The sequence below is a fragment of the Falco peregrinus genome, chromosome 2 (genome assembly GCF_023634155.1).
Source record: "Falco peregrinus isolate bFalPer1 chromosome 2, bFalPer1.pri, whole genome shotgun sequence".
NCBI lineage: Eukaryota > Metazoa > Chordata > Aves > Falconiformes > Falconidae > Falco > Falco peregrinus.
In genome coordinates, this window is record NC_073722.1 from 25,032,717 (window position 1) to 25,052,961 (window position 20,245).

At 41.8% G+C, this 20,245-nt stretch overlaps 1 long non-coding RNA gene across 1 annotated transcript; it reads right to left on the minus strand.

The window, feature by feature from the left end:
- Positions 1-835: 835 nt before the first annotated feature.
- LOC129783870 (uncharacterized) lies at positions 836-18,795 on the minus strand. The gene is made up of 7 exons (XR_008745902.1): positions 18,665-18,795; positions 11,033-11,130; positions 9,779-9,848; positions 5,680-5,986; positions 4,656-4,855; positions 2,605-2,792; positions 836-1,079 (listed from the first exon to the last, which is right to left on the minus strand). It is a non-coding gene; the product is annotated as an uncharacterized LOC129783870 (long non-coding RNA).
- Positions 18,796-20,245: the final 1,450 nt, after the last annotated feature.

The following is a 20,245-nucleotide window of genomic DNA, read 5'->3' on the forward strand; positions in this document are numbered from 1 at the left end:
CCCCAGTGATAACGTAAGCTTACTTGATTTTATGTGATTAATTTCTAAAGGCATTTCAATATCTGCATTGAAATGCAGTATAGAATAGCTTGTGTGTGTGCCACTACCTAGAATTAATTTTAAACTTTATCTCCGTGCAGAAGAACTATGTAAATTATGATTTGTGTTGCAGCATCTGCCTTGGAGCACTAGCAGTGGTCAAAGGTATTTTGTAGTATGCAAAGTACATACACATGCTAAAAGACTATGTCTGCCACAACAACCTTACCAGTTGGTATAAAAATCTGAGAATTAAAACGATCAATAAGAAATGAGGAAAAGGTACAAGGGTAACCTTTGCTTTCTGAGCTTCAAGTCTACTGCCTTTCACCCTCAGTGGCCGTGCTCTCAGTGCTTGCCCCAGCTTCGAGGGGGCAGGGGAAGAGCGTTACATCGACCAGCTGCCGCCTTTGCCGCTGCCTGGAACGTGGCTCCAAATACTGGAAACCACCCCGAGTTCTACACAAGGACTTTACCTCTGGGGCAGGATTTCAAGAGTCGCTGTGCCTGGTGCTATTGAACTCCTATATGCCCCACCTGCTGGCTGCTGTCAAGGAAAAGAGCCACAGGGTATCCTTCTTGTACAGACATCACAGAAACACGGATTATCAAAGCATAGCGCATGCTCAGTGTCCTTGTCACAAAGGCAGAGCTCAGCACTCCGACAAGACAGCCACTGGGCAGAGGCATTTGGTGCGAGTAGTTAGTAAGTCCAAGATCTCCCTCACAACTCCAGGGAATTGCTTTTAAAAGATGTACTGCTCTTTTAGCTAGACTAGCTCATCATTCCCTGCGGCTCTGCCCAGGCAAGACTGCTGCCTTGGTTCCATCAGAAGCCTCACTCAAAGGAGACGCAGAGCAAACAGCACTCTTACCTGCACTGAGGGGGCTGGTGACTTTAGCCACAGTGGTGAGCAGGCAGAGAAGGTACCCCAGACGCAGATATTCCCTCCTAGAGCTCTTCTGTAGCACTCGGGGATGGGGACCCCGAACTGACGGCAGAGGTGGGTCACTTGCCAAGACTCTCCCGTATGACAGCTCTGAACACAAGACATGGATGTCAGAGTGGGAGCCAGTACGTGGAGCCTCATAGAAACTACCCGTCTACTGTGGTATATGAGGTGTCTCTACATACAGCTGTGTTTCTTTAATTAATATCTATTTATTAACAGTATCTTGTTATGGCTTTGAACTAACCAAAAATACACCTGACTTCACACCACCTTGGAAAAAGGACCCCATACAGGCAACAAACAGGACAGCTACGCACAAATGACTAGAGGCAGCAGTGCAGGTGTGTGGCTGGTGGTTACTGTGGATAATGCCGCAGTTCCACCACCCAGTGTTAAAGCTCATGTCTTCTGCGAGCCATCTGCTGAATTTAGTCATAATCAGCCTTCAGTGGCTGTGCCAATACCAGCATACCAAAAAAAGAGCCCTGGGATGACTATAAAGAAAAAACCAAAAAATATCCGCAAAACTACCATTATTTCCCATCACATGTGGAAAAACAAACACCCAAAACCACAAACAAAAAAAATCCCCAAACCGTTTGAATTATTCTGGGTGTGTTACCACATCCAAGATGATCTTTTGATATTTGCATTTGAGTTTGGCAGAGTCTCTCCTGTTCGGACTGAATAAATAAAAGTTGTTTCCATGTATACATACACATACACATGTTTATGTAGGCAGAAATACTAACATATATGTAGTTCCACATTAGCAGTCTTACTTCTGTAAAAGCAATATATTCTCCTGCTTATACTGCTTAGAGGTTAGCTTATCCTGGGGTTTACAAAGACACTCGGCATCTTAACATCAAGTTTCAGCAATAAAAGATAACACAAGCTGCAAGCTTGGAATACCAATTAAGCTTAAGCAGAAAAACTGCTGCAGGTCGGCAGCTTCTGTACCCAGCACGACAGTATCTCCAGATAGGTTTGGGACAGACATAAGAACAGAACGTCCATCTGACCCCGACATGAACGCTGCCTGCAATCCAAAGGTCTACAGAGAGCATCTGAAGAAAGAGGTTCCCAAAACAAAGTAAAAAGCCTTCCTAAAATAAGCCATGGGGTTTTAATCTGTGATAAACTTCAGATAAAGCTAATATATAGCTGACCTCTTAAAGGACTTCTTTTGCAACTGGAAGGATATTCTAAACTTAGAGAGAGCTATGATGACGAGCGGTTTATTTGCTCAACTTCCTTCCATAAAACAGAAATATTTAGACAGAAACAGTAAGAAAGGATTCTACCAAGAATGCTGCAATGCTTAGCCATAAACCTTTATGGAGAAAAATAACTGTTTGTTGGTAAATTATTTCAATATTTTTGGCAGTCGTTATACAGATACAACATGAGATGTGTTTCTTTTCTGTGTGCTACTCCAAATCATAGCATATTCAGAAGCATGAAAAAAGAAACAATCTTTGTATCATTCAGGACCTTCAGATGCTGTCTTCATCTTGTTTGCCAAATATTAGTTCAGTTTCTGCATGGAGGGCTTTTTAGTACCAATAAGTATTAAAAACAAAGACGTATTAGCAAGGGCAGTGCTTACCTCCAAAGAAAACAGTTTGCTATTAACAGTATGCTGGCTCCTAGCCACTATTAGCATTTCAAATATCAGTCTTCTGCCCTAGACACTGCTCTCCAGAAAATCCTCCTTTCCCTTTGCATTCAGCTGTGTCCAGCGGTTGGCATATTGCTCGTATTCACATTATTACCACCACCCGTACAGACCTAAAGCTTAAAGGACAAGAAGAAAGGGCTTAATAATTCCTTATAAGTTTCTTTGATAAAGCAAGTGAGACAACTACAAGCTCAGCATATGTTAGAAAAGCAGAACCCTACAGATGTGAGCCTAACGCCTCTTATGTTCACAGATCTGTTTAATAGTCTCAAGAAATACTACGGGTTTACTCATGCAGTGAGCATTACAAAGTATGGATTCCACAGTTACTCGTGATCCTTCCAAAGTTTCACACCTCAACACATCTTTGTTTGCAGGGGTTTTGTGGGGGGGAAGGGCTACCTGGCCAGTTCTCCAAGGTAACAACTGAAGCGCCACCCCGGCCCAGGTCTGCCGGGCAGCTGTTGTTGGGAAGGATCTCTGCTCTTTGCTCGTGCACCGCATCGCTCACCCAGCCAACTCTTTGCCTGGTGACTCATTTTGGACCTTCATTTGGCAAAGTTCAAAGAGGCCTGGCTTTTTTAAAGGACAGGGGGAGAGAGTTACAAGGCACACTAACTCAGGGTTAAAATCTCTCACTGACCATGCAAAATACAAGTTTGTAGAAGGCTTTGGTCTGTCTTTCCAGTTCCAAACATTCCCATCCATCCCCAACAGTTTTGTGCTGTCTTAGGGGAACCTGCATCTTCTCTTTAGCTAGCTCCCATCAGAAAGGGGAACTTCAGTGACGCACAACCACAGACACTTCTCTTTCTTGAGAACTGCATCACTGTTCTCCATTTGTGTCTCCATTTCAGAAAACACAGTAAAGCAAATTGTACAGTAGGCTGCAGTTCCACTTCACAAGTGAAATCTAGCAGCGATAAAAGCACAAGAACATTTTTGGGTTTGGTTGGGTCTTTTGGTTTTGCTATCTGCATCTCAGCCGCTCACAAAATTATCAGGCAGCAAATAAATGGTAAGGAGGAGAAATCAAAGGGCAATTAAAAAAATAATTTAAATTTAATTAAATTTAAATTTAAAAAAATACCCAGACTGTTGGGGCAAGCGAGGCTTGGAGTAAACGTTAATACATTTTGCTTTTTTTACCTGACTGAATTAATCATCTGTCATCTTCTTGTGGCACAATCTCATCACAGTCACCAATAATCTAAAAATTTGTCCTGTCATACTGACGCTTGCTTATTTTTTGACCAGCTCATGACTAAAAAGAAAAACAGTATAAGGGCACAGAATGAAGAATGCTACAAAGTGCTCCAGAAATCCTGCTCTGAAAAATACCAGGTAAGTAATCCTAGATACCTCCAATAGCACAAAAGTTACAATTCACATGAATGACAAAATGTTACAGTGACTCTGACCCATTTTCAGAATGGAAGTAAGCAGGCTGCCCAGTGAAATTACTGAGCTTTAGATGGAGAAAAATATTTTTTTTTAATTTATTATTATTTTTTTTTTTAGGTATTCATAACCAAAATAGTGACTGTTCACTGTGTGGAAAGAATAACAACTTTCACATAAAACTGAATTTTTTAATTAGTAAGCTCAATCCATATTGAGGCCGCTATCTTATAGCTTGCTCCAACTCTGCTTGGTTTTTAGGCAGAATCCTCTTTTCCCAGGGTTTCCAGACTGTTTGAACATATCCAGATTCCACTGGAAAATAAAACTCACAGCAAACAATCACCGTGTTGTTTGTGACCCTCAATCACTTATTAATTACCTACTCTAACACCCTCTCTTCTGAAAATTCCTATATAATTGTCCAATGATTTTGCCTCTACTTCTTCCATCTCAAATGACTTCAAATTAACATGAAATTAACATCCTTATCCGTGCAGACCTACTCAAGAGTAACATAATGTAGAAGTATATTATTAAGCTAGCAGAAATTAAAGCCAACATTCTAGGTGAATTACCACATAGGGTATCGTGCGGTTGAGAGAAAACTTCATAAACCACAGGCTGTTCTCAGCACGTCACCGATATCAAAGCCTGAGGACCTGTCCTCATCACTCAGTGCCCATTCCAGCATCCCAGTGTCACAGCTTAGAAGACCAGCACATTCCACAGAGAACTACCACCCAAGGGAGCGGTAACTGATCCGACTTCAACCTGTCTGGAAAAAGGGGAAAAAAAGGAAGAAGAAAGAAAAAAGAAAAAGAACAGGATGAAATCCTTATCCCACTGAAGTCAGTCACAAAATTCCTGCTGGCATCAGCAGATTCAGGATTTCAGAGAGCCTCTGGAAGGATGAATTTAGTCAAGTGAAGCATAAAAATCAACAGCCTTGGCCAAGATCCTTTTGCAAAAACTTTGGAATTGGCTCTGGGCTCAATTACCACACGCCAGTTTAGCCAAGGAAAGGTGCTGCATTTGTATGCGTGGGGAAAAGTCTCACCTGATGCATCTTCACTTCACCATCTCCTTTCACTGCAAATGAAACCGAGCGAGACCATATTGCAGCTGCCACAGCCCGAGTTACCTATCAAAGGACATGCAGTAACTGATGGTGAGGGCACATGCTCATTTGGGCAACCTGCCTTAATTTTTCAGGTCAGAAAATGAGTGACCGATCAAGGCGGGGGTGTGGGTGGGGGAAGTGAGCCATGTTTTGAGAGAGGACCATAGGGCTTTCACAAGGACTGGAAAACGCTGTTTGACTATAGGTCCATAAAAGATCACAGTGATGCTCACCAAAATAACACAGAGGCAAGACAGAAACCATTACAAACCCAGGGATGCTGACAGCTGTGACAATGCCAGCACACTAACACAGCAGCTCCTTTGCTCAAGCCTGCACCACAAAAATTTGTGTTTTGCATTATTTAATACCATAAGAACATCATCTCACCTCATAGGACTTTGAGAAGAAATATTATAAAAGCCCAAAGCACCAAACAAATTTAAATTGTCCAGAATATCAGAATTAGTTTTCCCTACCTTTAGGATTTTTAAAAGACTATGTTATGGTCAAGTCCTCACTTCTGCATTTCAGCAGCTCCCAGACTTTAGACTGATTTTCCACAGAGATCTTCAATCCAAACTTTGAGTTGTCACAGGAGCATATAGCTTGTGACAACAAACAACATGATTTATACTTACTCCCAAGCCAGACTGTTCTTATTTCAGTGCCATTGCTTAAGGGGGTTGGCTGCACTGGAAAAGTAAACAGCCGAAGCTCCAAGCTCTCACAATCTGTCAACTGCATTCTGTTCCATCTTGACATCTTCACGTCAACATCACCATGCTGCAGAAAAGAGAAACAGAAGTACCTGCAGCGCTAGTTATTAATAAGCCGGCATGCTGCCTTGAAGCATTTTAAAGCATCGCTGCTCCTATTTTCTCCCGATTTCTACAATTAGTTCCTTCTAGATAATCTGCATCTGAAGGGGAAAAGGTCACCATATATTTTTTAAAAATTGCAGTCATTGCATAGTCCTTCTCTGGGGGCTTATTGCTGAAATCATTATTCTAAGTATCTCCAAACAAAGCTTATCTCTCAGCCTTCCAGTAATAGCATATAAAAGTAGAAAAATGCAAGCATAGCAAAGCTTTTATTATCCAATTCATCTGAGGTTGTTTACTTTGTAAAATAAAAGAGAATTATTAGTTGCACTCTATGGAGCAAGCACTTATACAGGCAGTAACTAAACAAAAACATGAACTGCACAGCGATCACAGATGGAAATTGGTGCAGCTTTGCAAATGGCACCATTTCTGAACCGATGGACCTGGCTCCACTCCCTTATATCTTCCATCTGACAAAGCTGGATCTTCTCCATTTACAAAAGCAGGTAAGGACCCATTGACTCAGTTGTAATTCTGGGGAACAGAAATAGTTCCATACAGCTGAGTGTTCAAAAGTATGTAGTATTTTAATTAGTGAAAAACATGAATCACATGGACACCTACAAAAAAGGTAAAAAGCCCAGTTCTGGCTTCAACACTGAATAGCAGGAGAGACACATTTAAAAAAAAAACAACACAGAACCCTCACAAACCCGAAAGGTGTTCAAAAGCCGCTGGCTTTCAAAAAAAAAAAAAAAAGAAAAGAAAAAAAAAAGGAAAAAAGAAAAAAAAAGAAAACACACACACACAGCAGTATGACATGGAACTCAAGGGCAGGACGGTGTTGTAGGCAAATTTAATTGGAATTTTACCCGAGAATAAATCCTAAGTTTGAATAATAGTGTCATGTTTAGGCATAACTGAGAACATTTTCAGAAGCTGTCTGGAGTTTTAAGTTCGTCTGCTTTACAGAACCTTAAAAAAAATAATAATCTAAAAAGTCTTGTTTTGTGACATGGACACCAGCTAGACTTCAAAACGCACAAAGAACGCGAGTACTCAAAAAGGCAAATCCCTTTACATTTGCCTAGACAAAAGGCACATTTAAGTTACATTGATATGAAACCTCTAAAAATTTATTTGCCAACTCTCAACATCAAACTCTTTCTCAAAGCAGAAATCATGTGCCTAGAGAGTACCACCACTATTTCTATTTTACTGGATACATTTCTAAGCAACTGACTTTCCCTATTAGAAGATTTAATCATTTACCTATTTTCTAGACAAAAAGGGCTCAAGTTCCACATTTCTTTCTCCCTTCCTAGCCTAACCATTCAGAAACTCGTATAGAAGAGAATTTTATCTGCCTGCAGCAGCTCCCATTAAAGTGTGCTATTAGCTGCCCAAGGTTAGCCCGCATGGCATTTTTACAGCGCAGTCCCTCTGACTCGCACTTCCTTAAGAAAGTATATTTCCTGACTTACATAAATCTGTAGTTATGCTCAATATGATTTCCATCTGCTTGTGTCAAGCATGTAAAACAAAAAGGGCCTCAGTTTTAATTTAAGCCCTTAAGGGCAGTTATGTCTATTATTCAAAACTGAATTCCTGCATCTCAACTTTCTTCCGACCAGGATCACATTAGAACACAGCTGCTCCTTCCTTGGCCACTTGTGTTTCCCACAGGTGTTGAGTACAAGACGACCCACGAGCTGGCGAGCGGTCTTTTACCTTCTTAACAGCAGGATGGAAGCCCTCCCTTAGCATCTCTCCTCCTGGGGCAGGCACAGACGCTTCACTCAGTTTCCCAAGCTAGTCAATCCCACACTGTTCTAAATACAAATGGCCCCAGAACACAAGACTCAAATAAAGGAATTGCTCCTTATGTAACACGCGCGCTCAGCCTACAGCAAGATGTTCCGTCGAGTGCCCCCAAACGGACCCTGCTGTCACAGAGCTGGCTCATGGCTTCCAGCTTTGCCATGAGTGCTGCTGCTGGAAACACTGCAGAAGGCAGGATTGTCCTATCCACATCAATTCCTGCAGATAAATAGCATCTATCACCTTAGATCGCTTGCTACGTTCCTGCTGCATTTGCTCAATTCAAGCTACTTCAGTCTTAAACGGAAAAGCATACTTTTCTGTAACATACAATCATTTTTAAATGAACCAGTCACCCCTATGTGTATCCGTCCACAGGAAAGCAGACTGCACTACCTGCCATGGGTCCTGGTCACTCACCTCAAAGGGGGGCTGGGTGCCACCTGGAGCCTAAAACAACTTCTGAGTCTTCAGAAGGACAAACGCTTTCTCACTCCTGGCTAGAAGGCTGCAATTTCTGCCTCCACCAAGGCCCCTAATGCATCCCATACATAGGCACATCCACAGCCCACGCGTGCACTCCTGCATCCCACCCGACCGTCACACATGCTGTTCCACACGCCACAGCCGTGGCAGCTCCTTTACCCTGCCACACTGCCCTGCCAGAGGAGCCAGCTCCGCAGAGACCTTACTGCAGCCCTTCTTTTGTAAGAAAGAGGGGGACGGGCTTTCTACAGGGGCCTTAGCAATAGGACAAGGGGGAATGGTTTTAAGCTGAAGGAAGGGAGATTTAGATTAGATATCAAGAAGAAAATCTTCACCATGAGGGCAGCGAGGCACCGGCCCAGGCTGCCCAGAGCAGCTGTGGATGCCCCATCCCTGGCAGTGCTCAAGGCCAGGCTGGACGGGGCTGGGAGCAGCCTGGGCTGGTGGAAGGTGTCCCTGCCTGTGGCAGGGGGTGGGAACTGGAGGGTCTTCAAAGTCCCTTCCAACCCAAACTGTTCTGTAGCTCTATGATAAGTGATCTGGGGCAAATAACTGCACTTGGCTTGAGGTACTAACTGTACACTAAGGTGGAAAGAAGCCAGACCATAGCCACTTTGTAGGCAGTAGTTCCACAAGGATTTGGAGAGGCACTCTCACTTCCTTAAGGATCACTATTTTCTGCCATACTGAATCGTGTATTTGCTAATATACAGTGTGTCATTAAAGCAATTACATAAACAGTAAAGTCTGGAAAATTTTCCGAACTGCACATGAAACTATAAGAGCATTTTTCCTTCTGCTCTCCCTCTCACCCCCCAATTTAACAGTGTATTTGTGATGCAGCTGGCTATCTTTGCAAGGAGACTTTGGAAATAATTAGCTTGCATACCAATATTTCAACTTTATCAAAGTAGAAATCAGTTAATCACCTGCAAGACGTAAGACACTTTTTAATGTAGGGACTAATGACAGTAAAAAGACCCTGGAGAATCAAGCCATGGAAACTGATCTTTTGGCTCACAAAGTCTAAAAGTGTCATATGATACAGTCGTGAGTGCAGAAAAAAAGGCTCAGCTATTTAAATAGCTGATCTTCATTAAATAACTTTCATTTAAATAGCAGATCTTCATTATCTGTAAATCCTAATTCCATTTGAAAAACTTCTTTGCTCAGTTTGTGCAGTGTTTAAGTGGAACTTGTACTTTCTAGGATATCATTTGAACACCTGGCTATTTCTTACAGGAAAAGGAAATAACAGGCAGTATGAAAGACACAGATGTGTATCACTTACAAAACATTATTTGGAATTTGTTTCAATCCAAGTGCAGAAGACCAAATTTCCAGTCACAGTTCTGCCACAGACTTCCTTTGAGCAGTTACAACCAGTGTGCGTATTCTCCTTTTTGATGTGCAACCTGTGAGTCTTTGGGAACCGAACGCTTACCGCTTCTCCATGTTTCCTCACAGCCGTCCTCTGAGTACTTCAAGCTCCATTGCCCAAATTGAAGGAAAGTCTTTTCGTGTAGAGAAAACAAACATAAAAACAGCTAAACATGGGGAAAAATGGGGTGTCACTACCTGTTGCGGTGCTTGACGTGACTTCTGTCAGCTTCCAGGTTACACGTCACAGCGTGAACCCTACAGTTCATCATCACAGGACATGGACACACACAGCAACGCTGCACTTGTGGAAGATGTTTCTTAATGTCCACTTGCCTCATTTGCTGATGGAAATAATACTGCATGAAGGTGTTTAAAAAACTAACTTTCAGTGGAAGTTGACCTAGCTTCAAGGAGAAAAGGAACACTATCAGATTTTTCACTCAGCAGCTGCAAAGAGAGTGAACTTCCATGCAACACTGCAGCAGAAAGAAACGTGTTTAACTGCTTGGGATACCCCTTCTACTCCATTCACCTTTAGGGGAAAAGGAAAATGGCTCGCGCATCCCGATCCGTACTTAGGATCGCTAAACTACTAGAGGCTATGCATCTCTGCCCAAGATTACAAACCACAAATTCCTGCAGAGCTGATAACAGCGTAAACAAAATTCAACCCCGCAACAGTGAAACTACTTACAATTCTGAAAGTAACAAGATGGGCAGAGAAGGCAGGGGTCAGTGCAAGGTCCGTGTGCTTGGGATAGGGCTGAGGGAGATGTCAGGGACTTAGAGGTAGAACGTAGTGCATATGTGTAATAGTTTAGATTACAGCTCTGACAGACCCTTCTCAGCTGAACAAACCATGTTGTGAAGAGCCCACCGTGAGACAATGAGTCACTGTTATCCACCTCTCCCACGCATTAAAAAGTAATATTCTTTCTTGCCAGTTCTGATTAGCGGAGTGGTTATGACCCCAACCAGGAACAAGGTCTCTCACCATGCCAAACTCCGAGCACTTCACCTACATGAATCTACTCTTTAAATTAGCAGCTGTACAAAATGCTTTGGACAGGTAGCACAAAAGGCATGAAGGAAAATCGAAACACTGAAGTACCCACCCTCAGGGAAATACATGTGTGGCAGAGCCCTGTACCATACTCAGAGCATTGTCTCCCTACAGCTTCAGCAATATTTCTTTTTTCCTCAAGTGCTGGCAGCTCAGACAAGGTCTAGAAAAGGCAGGGCTCTTTCAGAGGAACTGTCAGCCCCCTGTGCTCCCGACTCATTTGTCTTGGAAGTCCTAGCTGACATTTCTTACCTTCATCATGCCCGCCAGCAACATGAAACGTGACCGAAAGGTGGGGATCCTGTTGAAGGATCTTCATAGATGAGTTTGTCTGTGAAGACAGTCTTTTCCTGCCATTAACAATGCACACTATGAATTAACTGGCAAACAATAGCTAACTTACTAATTCACCACCTTGAGCTCAAAAAAACACCTTTATGAGCACTTTTCCCTCTCCGGCAGCTATATTAACCAAGATTATGAGGAAAGCCCCTCCTCACGGCAAGGCTTTTTATCAAAAGTGATGAAACTAAAATTGTGCGAGGACTTTGCATGGAGGGAAAATCTCTGAATCCTTTTAACAGTCTGCTTCAACTAACCTATCCTGCAATTGCTGTTTTGAGCAATGATGTTTCAGACTTTTAAAGAGTGTCTTGTCCTTACACACTTTACTCACCATGACTCAAAAACCTCTATCAGTATAGAGGTCGGTTGTCTGTTGAAACTCAGGTGCTAAAAGAAAATCACTGGACTTAAGTGCTCTGGCACCTCAATTAGACCTCTCAAATCCAGTTCAGCCTTTTACTTCAACCAAAATCCACATTTAAAGTGTTATCCCATCAGAAAAAGTTGATGGCTCATCATTTTCTAAAACATGTTCCCAAAGTGAAAAACACACACCCAACAACAAACGGCCATCCATCACAGCCCTCAGCCATCATCACACAGGAACGGAGACTAGAGCCATTCAGATGTTCTCAAGTTCAAGTACTTCAAAGTTACCATGTCTCTGCCTGCAGATTCCCAGCCCCTCTCACCACAAAGTAAAACAGGTAAATCTGAAAAGATGAGAGTGGGAAAAAAAACCCAAAAAACTTCTTGGCTTGCTCTGACTTGGCTGCAAAGTTCTCTTCTGAACCCTCTTGCCCTTCCAAGGATCAATTGTCTACTGTGGTTTTGCATTGTATCCACTCTGGAACAACTGCACACTACTTTTGACCAGCGCTGAGAAACAGTCCCCAGGCAAGTACAAAACAAACATCATAAGGACCAAACTCCTGCATCCAACAGCCCCTTTTCTCAAAACTGGCTGATGCTGAAGACTGGCATTTGTTTCTAATTAACAACATTCTTCCCATTACAACCGGTGTGGTACCCATACACATACCAAATGGCTTTTCAACCTTTCTGGTCCCTCCATTTAACACATTTGAGCCTTGGACTCATAAAGCCAAAAATCACGCTCGTGATTGACAGTATCACAACTTCCCAGCTGTACTCTCGTAACAAGTCCCCAGAACATCTTTTTACTGTTCAAGTGCAGATGCAAAAGTGGGATTTCTTTGAAGGAAGGCAAGGTACTTGGCACAGGTAAACGTGTCTTCCTTCCCTACCTCTCTCCAGGCCTAAAAAGGCTTGGTATGATTAGACTTCAGAGCATACAGTACAATACCCCACTTTTTCATAAGGGATTTGAGTACCAGGGGTTCTGGGAGCTGGAAGATTTCATTGCTTTAATGCTTGCCACGGTTAAAATTCCATTTCTGCAGGGACACACTTGTATTCAAACATCTGCTATTGGTAAGGGATGAACACTCAGAGCTAGAGGAACGCTCTAAGCACAGGATAAAAGCCTTTCTTCCATCTCAGGGATCTACATAGATAACCGAAGCTCTTGTCCCCACCGTACTTGCTCCACAAAGTCAGAACATGAGATTCCAGAATTTAAATGCCTGGTAGGCTTCACCTGCAGAATGCTCAACTGAAAGCAGCACACTGCAGCAGAGTCCCAGTGTGAGAGGGGGAAGGGTGCAAGTTGGGGAACAGAGGCAACAGGCTTCCAAGGCAAAAAGCAGCATGACAATTCCCACACAAATTCTTCCATCCTGAAGGATGGCACAAGGACTGCCATCCCCACTTTCCTCCACCCTTTGCTTTTAGGAGTGTTGACGATGGCTGCTTTCTTTCCAGGCCAGTTAGGACCATTCGTTGTACATTAAGTTTTCCCCCTGGAATATGCAAGAAACGAGAGAATTCCTCACTGCTAGCTTCTTTACACTCCAATCGTTATAACATCTGAGGACTGTAATAAAAGGGCAGTTTTCAAACAGGAAAGATTATCCTTCACTTTGGGGGAACTGTGATCCTTACGAAAATTAAAAAAAAAAAAGCCCCATCATTCTGTAGATACGTGACATATATTAAACAGTAGAAGGACCTGTTCAAATAGTCTCCCAGCACAAACAATGTGGACAACTTCCGAATATGCTGCTTAACTGAAACTAGATCCCCAGCATTTAATACTCCATCACGTGCATATCAGTTTACTACAGGAGTATAGAATTACATTTGTTACTTCTTTTTGCGAAAATCCCCAGAAGCATGTTGGCTTTTTATACAAACATTAATTGTTCATCTGAAAACTTGGAAACAAATATTATTTGCCCCCCCCCCCCCCCCTTTCCTGGGGCTTCAAGTCACACGCATTTAATTTATCCAAGACAAAGTGGGTTTTGTCCAAATGTTTCACCACATAACCTGCAAACAAGCTAAGCTGTATATAAAAAAAAAAATCATAAGATAATGTACTTAATTGATATTTTTTCATGCATAGCATGAAAAAATACACTAAGAAAACAAATATTGGGGATTAGTTTGAAGGAAAAAAAAAAAACTTAAATAAAATGGCTCAAACCATAAGGCTTAGAATTCAGAAGAACAGGTTTGCTGAGTTCTAGTAGTTTCTTTAGATTTACACCAGTCTACATGGTCCTTGGCCTCCCTCCCATCAGTACTATGTGGAACAGAATTTACTTCACAGAGGTAATGACAGTCTCAATTCACCAGTCTGCGCATGAAATCATATGAAAATCATAGGCTTAAATTCCTGTTCTCATTCATTGCAGCTGATAATACTGCAGGTTTCTTTGCTATTTTCTACCATGGAACTAAGTAAAAGCAGAGACAACATTTTTCTTATAATTTTATTTACTCCTGTTCAAAACCGTAGAACACTGGATAATTTGGTCAGTGAAGTATTTGCCAAAGTAACTGCAGTTGGAACGGAAGGCCAGGGAGAGCAGGCTTACCAAGTTTAAGTATCTGACCCTACACACGGCAGCAAATTCTTACCGGTCACCATGCAAGGAGACCCAGAGAAGCATCCTCCCAACAGCCAGAGGGGACCCTCACTTCCCCAGATAAGGGTAGCAGGGGGCAATAAAGAGCCATCTGGGCTCTCTGTCTAGCTATTACCTTCATCCAGAAGCCCAGTCCCTATAAATAAGGCAGCAGCAGCCTCTCCTGAAGGACTCCAAAGTAGGGGATTATATTAAATCAAGCAGGTTAAAAAATGTTATTTACTGTTACTTCAATTGCAAAGTTAATTAAGGAGTCTACAAAGCTCAGCTCTTGAAAGGAACATACAGATGTGTGCGCTCACCTCAATCTGCACTAAAGTTAGGCATCTAACTTGACACTGTCTTCTTCAAAAATCCTTACCAAAACCAAAAGCCCGTAACACCACAGGATAATTGTGTGCACCAAAAATTGATCAAAAACATCACTGCGACATCAATGAAAAGCACCAATCCGTTATTACAAACTCACTTTGCCAATTTGCATGCATTCAAAAGTTTCTGCCAGGTTAATTGTGTAGCTTCAGGCTTGCAGTGCCTTTCCGTGACTAACATTTTGCTAGATCTAGTATCATCTGTCCTCCCACAGCTGGCACGACGCTGGCAAGAAAAAGCCCTGACGTCAGCATAAACTCTGTATTTGCATCCTCTAATTTGACACAAATGCAATTGCATAGTCCAGTTTGATCTAGACCACACTTGTCCTGCTGAAAGACCCAGCAATGTGTCTAGTTGTAATATTATGAAATCATGGCCTAAACTGGTCCTAAATCCACAAAGTCGGGGGGGGGGGGCGGGGGGCGGGAAGGGGACTAATTAAAAAAAAAACAACAAAAAAAAAAAGAAATTAAGGACATTCTTTTAGCCACTTTTTATGCAGTGCAAATTTCCCACTGGCCTGTTCCCCTTTCTTTTAAGATAATACTAACTTGTGATCCCTTGAACTTTAAAAATAGAGCAACAACCCTCACTTATGAGAACAGCAGCTGCTGTTACTCTTAGCACTATGCTGAGCTTCAAAGAAACAAGGGGTATTTTATTTACCGTCAGAAATAAGTCAGATCAGTTCAATACAGGTAGTCCAACAATAACAAGGGAAAGAAGGAAGCGGAGCCCTCCTGCCAGCTGGCCACAGGGCTGCACAAACGGATGGCTTTGCAAAGACAACGCGGCAGTAAGAGGGATTGTCCTGACACCTGCCAAGTTCCATTTGGCATCCTCAGCCCGCCAAGAAAGAGCAGCTAGCAAGTTCTTTTCATTATTTTAAAGATCAGCAGCGTTAAACACTGGGTTACTTCAAAGGGACACAGCAACGAGGTGGAAAAGCAGTGTACACTGCAAAGGGATGGGCTGATTAAGCTCTGAAGCGGCATCAAGATGAAAGACAGAAGAAAAACGTTTTGATCCGAGGCCTGCCTGCTTGCCCTAGATTTTAGAACCCTGACAGCCCAACAGCTAACACGGAGAACTGTAGCTTGAGCACCCCCGTGTGTACAGCAGCATATTAAAAAATACTGAAGCAGTTTTTCCTTTCCAGAAACCACAGAACTGAAGTGTCAAAATTGACACTTTGCCCTTGAAAAAATTCTTACACTTCAAGGAATCCACCCTGGTAATTCAGCTTTGAATTAAGAATTTGGATTCCCCACTAAAACAGCCACAAAGAACAACCAGGTGGCCTGACAAAGTATCAAATTCTCCGGCAAACAGCAGCACTCCACTCTAGCACCCCGTAAATGGTGTTACATTATACTGACACGTGCATCTTGAATGTGACACTCACCAACTTGTCTTTCTTACACAATTTCAAGCTAATAAGTAGAGGGAAGTTAAGAAAGAAACTCTCTCTTCCTTTCTCAACTGTCAAATCTTCTATTACTAGTGAGTTTTGGTAATTTACTTACAAATTCTTTGTTTTCAGTAAAGCCAGAATGGGAAACATGCAGAAAAGGTGAAGAAACAGCTAAGCCAGAGCTATGTATCACATTAAATAATACGGTATCATTTGGAAAGAATATTACACAGCCTTTTTCAAGACGCTTCAGGTCTGTGTTTTCCGTTTTCCCAATTCCTCCTCCAGAAATCCACCTCCGCTTGCTCATCTGCAGAAAGTGTACCTTCTAGCATGACAGGACCGCTTGTAAGGTTAGTGTAAAGGATGGAGCAGATGTCTCACTGGGACTGCTTCCTCTCCACAGCTGACAAGCTCGGCTGGCCTGAGACAGATCACTATATCTTTCTTTGCTCCATCCTTGTCTCTTTAACATAGACTTAAAAGAATTATGTTACCATAGGCATACATCATAGGGAGGAAAACAGCAAAGCTTTGATCCTCTTCACTAGAAACAGCATCAAACATCAAGACAAGGATTTCTGTACAGTTAATATATTTTAACAGAGTAATTACCATGGCTGAAAAAAGAAGTGCATTTTTGAGGCAAACAGTCTTTGTTCCAGGTCAAAAATATTAAAGCTAGCAATTTAGTTTGGGGGGGGGGGGGGGGGTTTGTTTGTTTGTTTTTTTTTTAAGTAAAGCTAAAACTAACACATCGTAGCCCTGTTTTCAAAGTTTAGGTTGTATTTTCAAGACAGAGAACAAAACATATATGATGTGTAAAATCTTACGCTTTTAAGTATCATTAATCCTAAACTTAGAAGGTGAGTAAGCAGTGTGTGCATTAGCAGGCTCTCCTGGCTATACAAATATAGAAGAAACCCTGCCTGCACCGGGCTAGGCAGGCACTGGCAGGCAAAGTGCATTTAAAATTGGGAAATTATGACCTTTTTTTTTTTTTTTAAATTTACACATTACATTGGAAATATTACCAACAAACCAAAATTTTCTATTACCTGTCTCTCATTTGCACCCTATGTCCTCTCGCCTTTGCAGAATTATCTTCTGTGTTGCATTAGTATTAACGAATACTTGACAATGGCTTGGAATGTTTCCAGGCATGCTCTGGATTATGGCTTTGGAATAGAAAAGCAATACAGACACTGAAGGCTCCAACTCCTACTCCACATGGGATCTGTGCCAGGATATTTCAGCAATTTTGAGTTCTATCAGAACAGAACCCCTTCAGGGAACTTGTCCTTAGTTGAATACGACTTGACTGAGTTCAGCTCCACGAGTTTAGGCTCCCTCCTAGGTAGCTGCATTATATCAACAACTCTCTTACAGACTCAGGTTCCACCTAAAAATACGCTGTGAAGAAATCCACCTCCAAATATATCCATCCACTCTCTTTTAACTTGCACTGGCAGACCTTGGGTGGGATTTTAACCAGAATTCAAAGGGTGTAAACCAAACAAGAATAAATGGAGAACTGAGTATTTAGATTACCAGACTACTGCACCCACATATTGCTACAATAACACTGAACATTCATTCGTGTTGCAGAAGCAATCCAACTCACTGGCAAAGCTCATGCTAAAATTTTACGCGAGTAAAACCTTCTCTCTGTACAAATTCTCACATTTACCTATGGTGCACAAATTTGCTCAGACCTGAAATGGACTACCTGTGGTGGTGACAATAGTTCACAAAAATCACAAAGACTAGGAATAAGCTGGCTTGAGTTCAGCACAGCAACTCTTCTGCAGCAAATGGGCTCATGAGGATTTCAGAAAGACACAGGAAATAGTCCAATGGTGTCTGATATATCATATTAATTGATACAAAGCATTTCCTATAAATGCTTATCACAGCTGATCATGGAGTCCCACATTTAAACTTGACAAATATTTGCTGGGGCAACCATTATGTGCACCTTCCTCTTGACAAGGATGTGCCAGTCCTTCAGCAAACCCACGATTATCCGTGTACAGGAATATGTATTTATGAAAACACATGGTGTACACGTATCTCTAGCTGTATGTAACACCTAAACATAACATTCCTCTTTATGTACATATGCCACGTGTTGCTTACTCCAGCAGACACATTAATACCAAAGAAAACAAAGGTGCTTCTTCCTCCAAACCCTAGGGCCACTCAAGTCTTAGAAAGCAGAAGACTGCCAAACACACTGAAGAGAAGAGCAAATCTCACAAAGCTCCTTTCACGTACTAAACATCTGGTGCCCTAACAGAGCTGTTAACCTGCATGAAGCATTTTTCAGCAGCCCTCTTTATGCCTCCCAAGAAATCTCACGTTGTTTTTGTTTTTAATAAAAAAAAAAAAAAAAAAAAAAAGACTTATCTGGTTTAAAGGCCCTGCCCAGAAGCTTCAGTGTACCTTGTTCCCAAGCTGGAAAGGCAAACCCCGTGCAGACGAACCCTGCTAAGGGCGGCGAAGGGGACTCTTCCCCTTGAGATGCACAGAGTACCAGCTCCCTCTGCTGCCAGTTTACCAGCCAAAAATTCACTCTAGTGCCGCACATACTCTTCCAATACCTTCAGCCTAGGCAAAATGCCGACATTCAAAAAGATCTGTAACACCCTCTAAAAACCTAGAAACAATTCACTGCATCCGATGCAACCCTGGAAAGGGCTTTATCATACCAATGCCATGCCATGACCTCCTTACCTGTGGTTTTGGAGTTGTTAAATACCGTTAGATAAGGTGCTTTTCGCTGTCTCATTTCACTTGCCGTTTCACATACAAAAGGTTGTTTTGGTGTAAGAATATCCTGGCAGCACACAGATGTACGTATATCATTCACGTTCTGACATTCATAATCAGGCAGTGACGTTGTCTCCACAGATAAACACCCCAAATCTGCCCAAGTGCAACACTATCGTAGTTGTCCAGCTCACAGATATGCGATCAGTAGAAGGTCAGTCTGTTAGTTAACTTGAAATTTAGACAAAATATATGAATGTCTATAGTGCAGAACAGGAGACGGTCTGGAAAACAGAGGATGTTACAGACAGCAGAACAAGGCCTTGGGAGAAGGGACCAAGACGTAAATAAGTCAGGCTTATTTACATAACAGGATAAGCTCAAGGAGAGCCAAAGGGTTAGTGAGACCAGACAAAAAATTACTGCAACTATGTGTGAACTATCCTAATTAGCATACTCAAAGATCCACCCTTGAGCAAAGGAAGCCCCTACTAACAAAGCCCCCTCCCCACAGAGCATGCAGTGAAAAAACAAGGAATGCTGTACCTTGCTAGTAAGACCCGATGAGAACTGTGTGACTAAACCTAACTGTAAACAATTGCTCAAAGTGTATAAAATGTTTTACTATGTGTTGAAGGTTTGCTAGCTTTGTGGATTTACCACCTAGCACCCACCTCTGCAAAGACACTGTGCACGGGCAATGGACTCCGTTGGTGCGACAACACTATTAGTACCATAATATCTGCATCTTTTCTCCAGAGCTGCTGTTCTCACTCAGAAACCTCATCTCATCCCTATCCATAAGGTTAGAGATGTAGGAGAATACATCTATACAGTAGGCAGAATGTTGCAACATATCACTAGTGGTATCAATGTCCTCGTTTTGAAAGCTGACTTCCGATACCTTTTCAAAAGCATAAATAGGTTTGCCAAGGTGCTAAAAGGCAACTGTAGGAGAAGCAGGATTCTACAGTTCCATCGGTTAAGTGGCTGACCAAAGCCAGCAGCAGCAGCATTATATATAAGTAACAGCACTGGTTAAGCACATGGTACAATTAGTTCTCCTTGAGTTTCACTAAGCTATCGCCACAATTCCCATAAATGTTTCAAATTCTGTATTAAAAATTTTGCTACCAATTTTTTACGTAGCTCACATCATAGTAGTAATTTGGAATCTTTAAAAAAAAATAAATAATTCCTTACCTTTCATTTTAACAAAGAAAAAACTCTTTAAGTTGAACCCAGCATTTACGCAAAGCACATAAGTCTAACTATTTTAAAATCATAGTACTTTAAATTCAGTAACTTTGCAGTTTTCAGGGTAAAGGAGGACATCTACTCACAACAAAACTTTTAAAAAATCCAGATACGCATCTCCATATTAATCTATGCAATTACTGAAGCACTTCCATTCAAGAAAAAAATTAAATAATAGGCATTTATGAATTAAAGGGGAAAAAGGAGGATCAAAGACATATGGATAACGTATAATTTAACTAATGCTAATTTAAAGGCCTAGATAAAAGCTAGGAGAATATTTCCTAT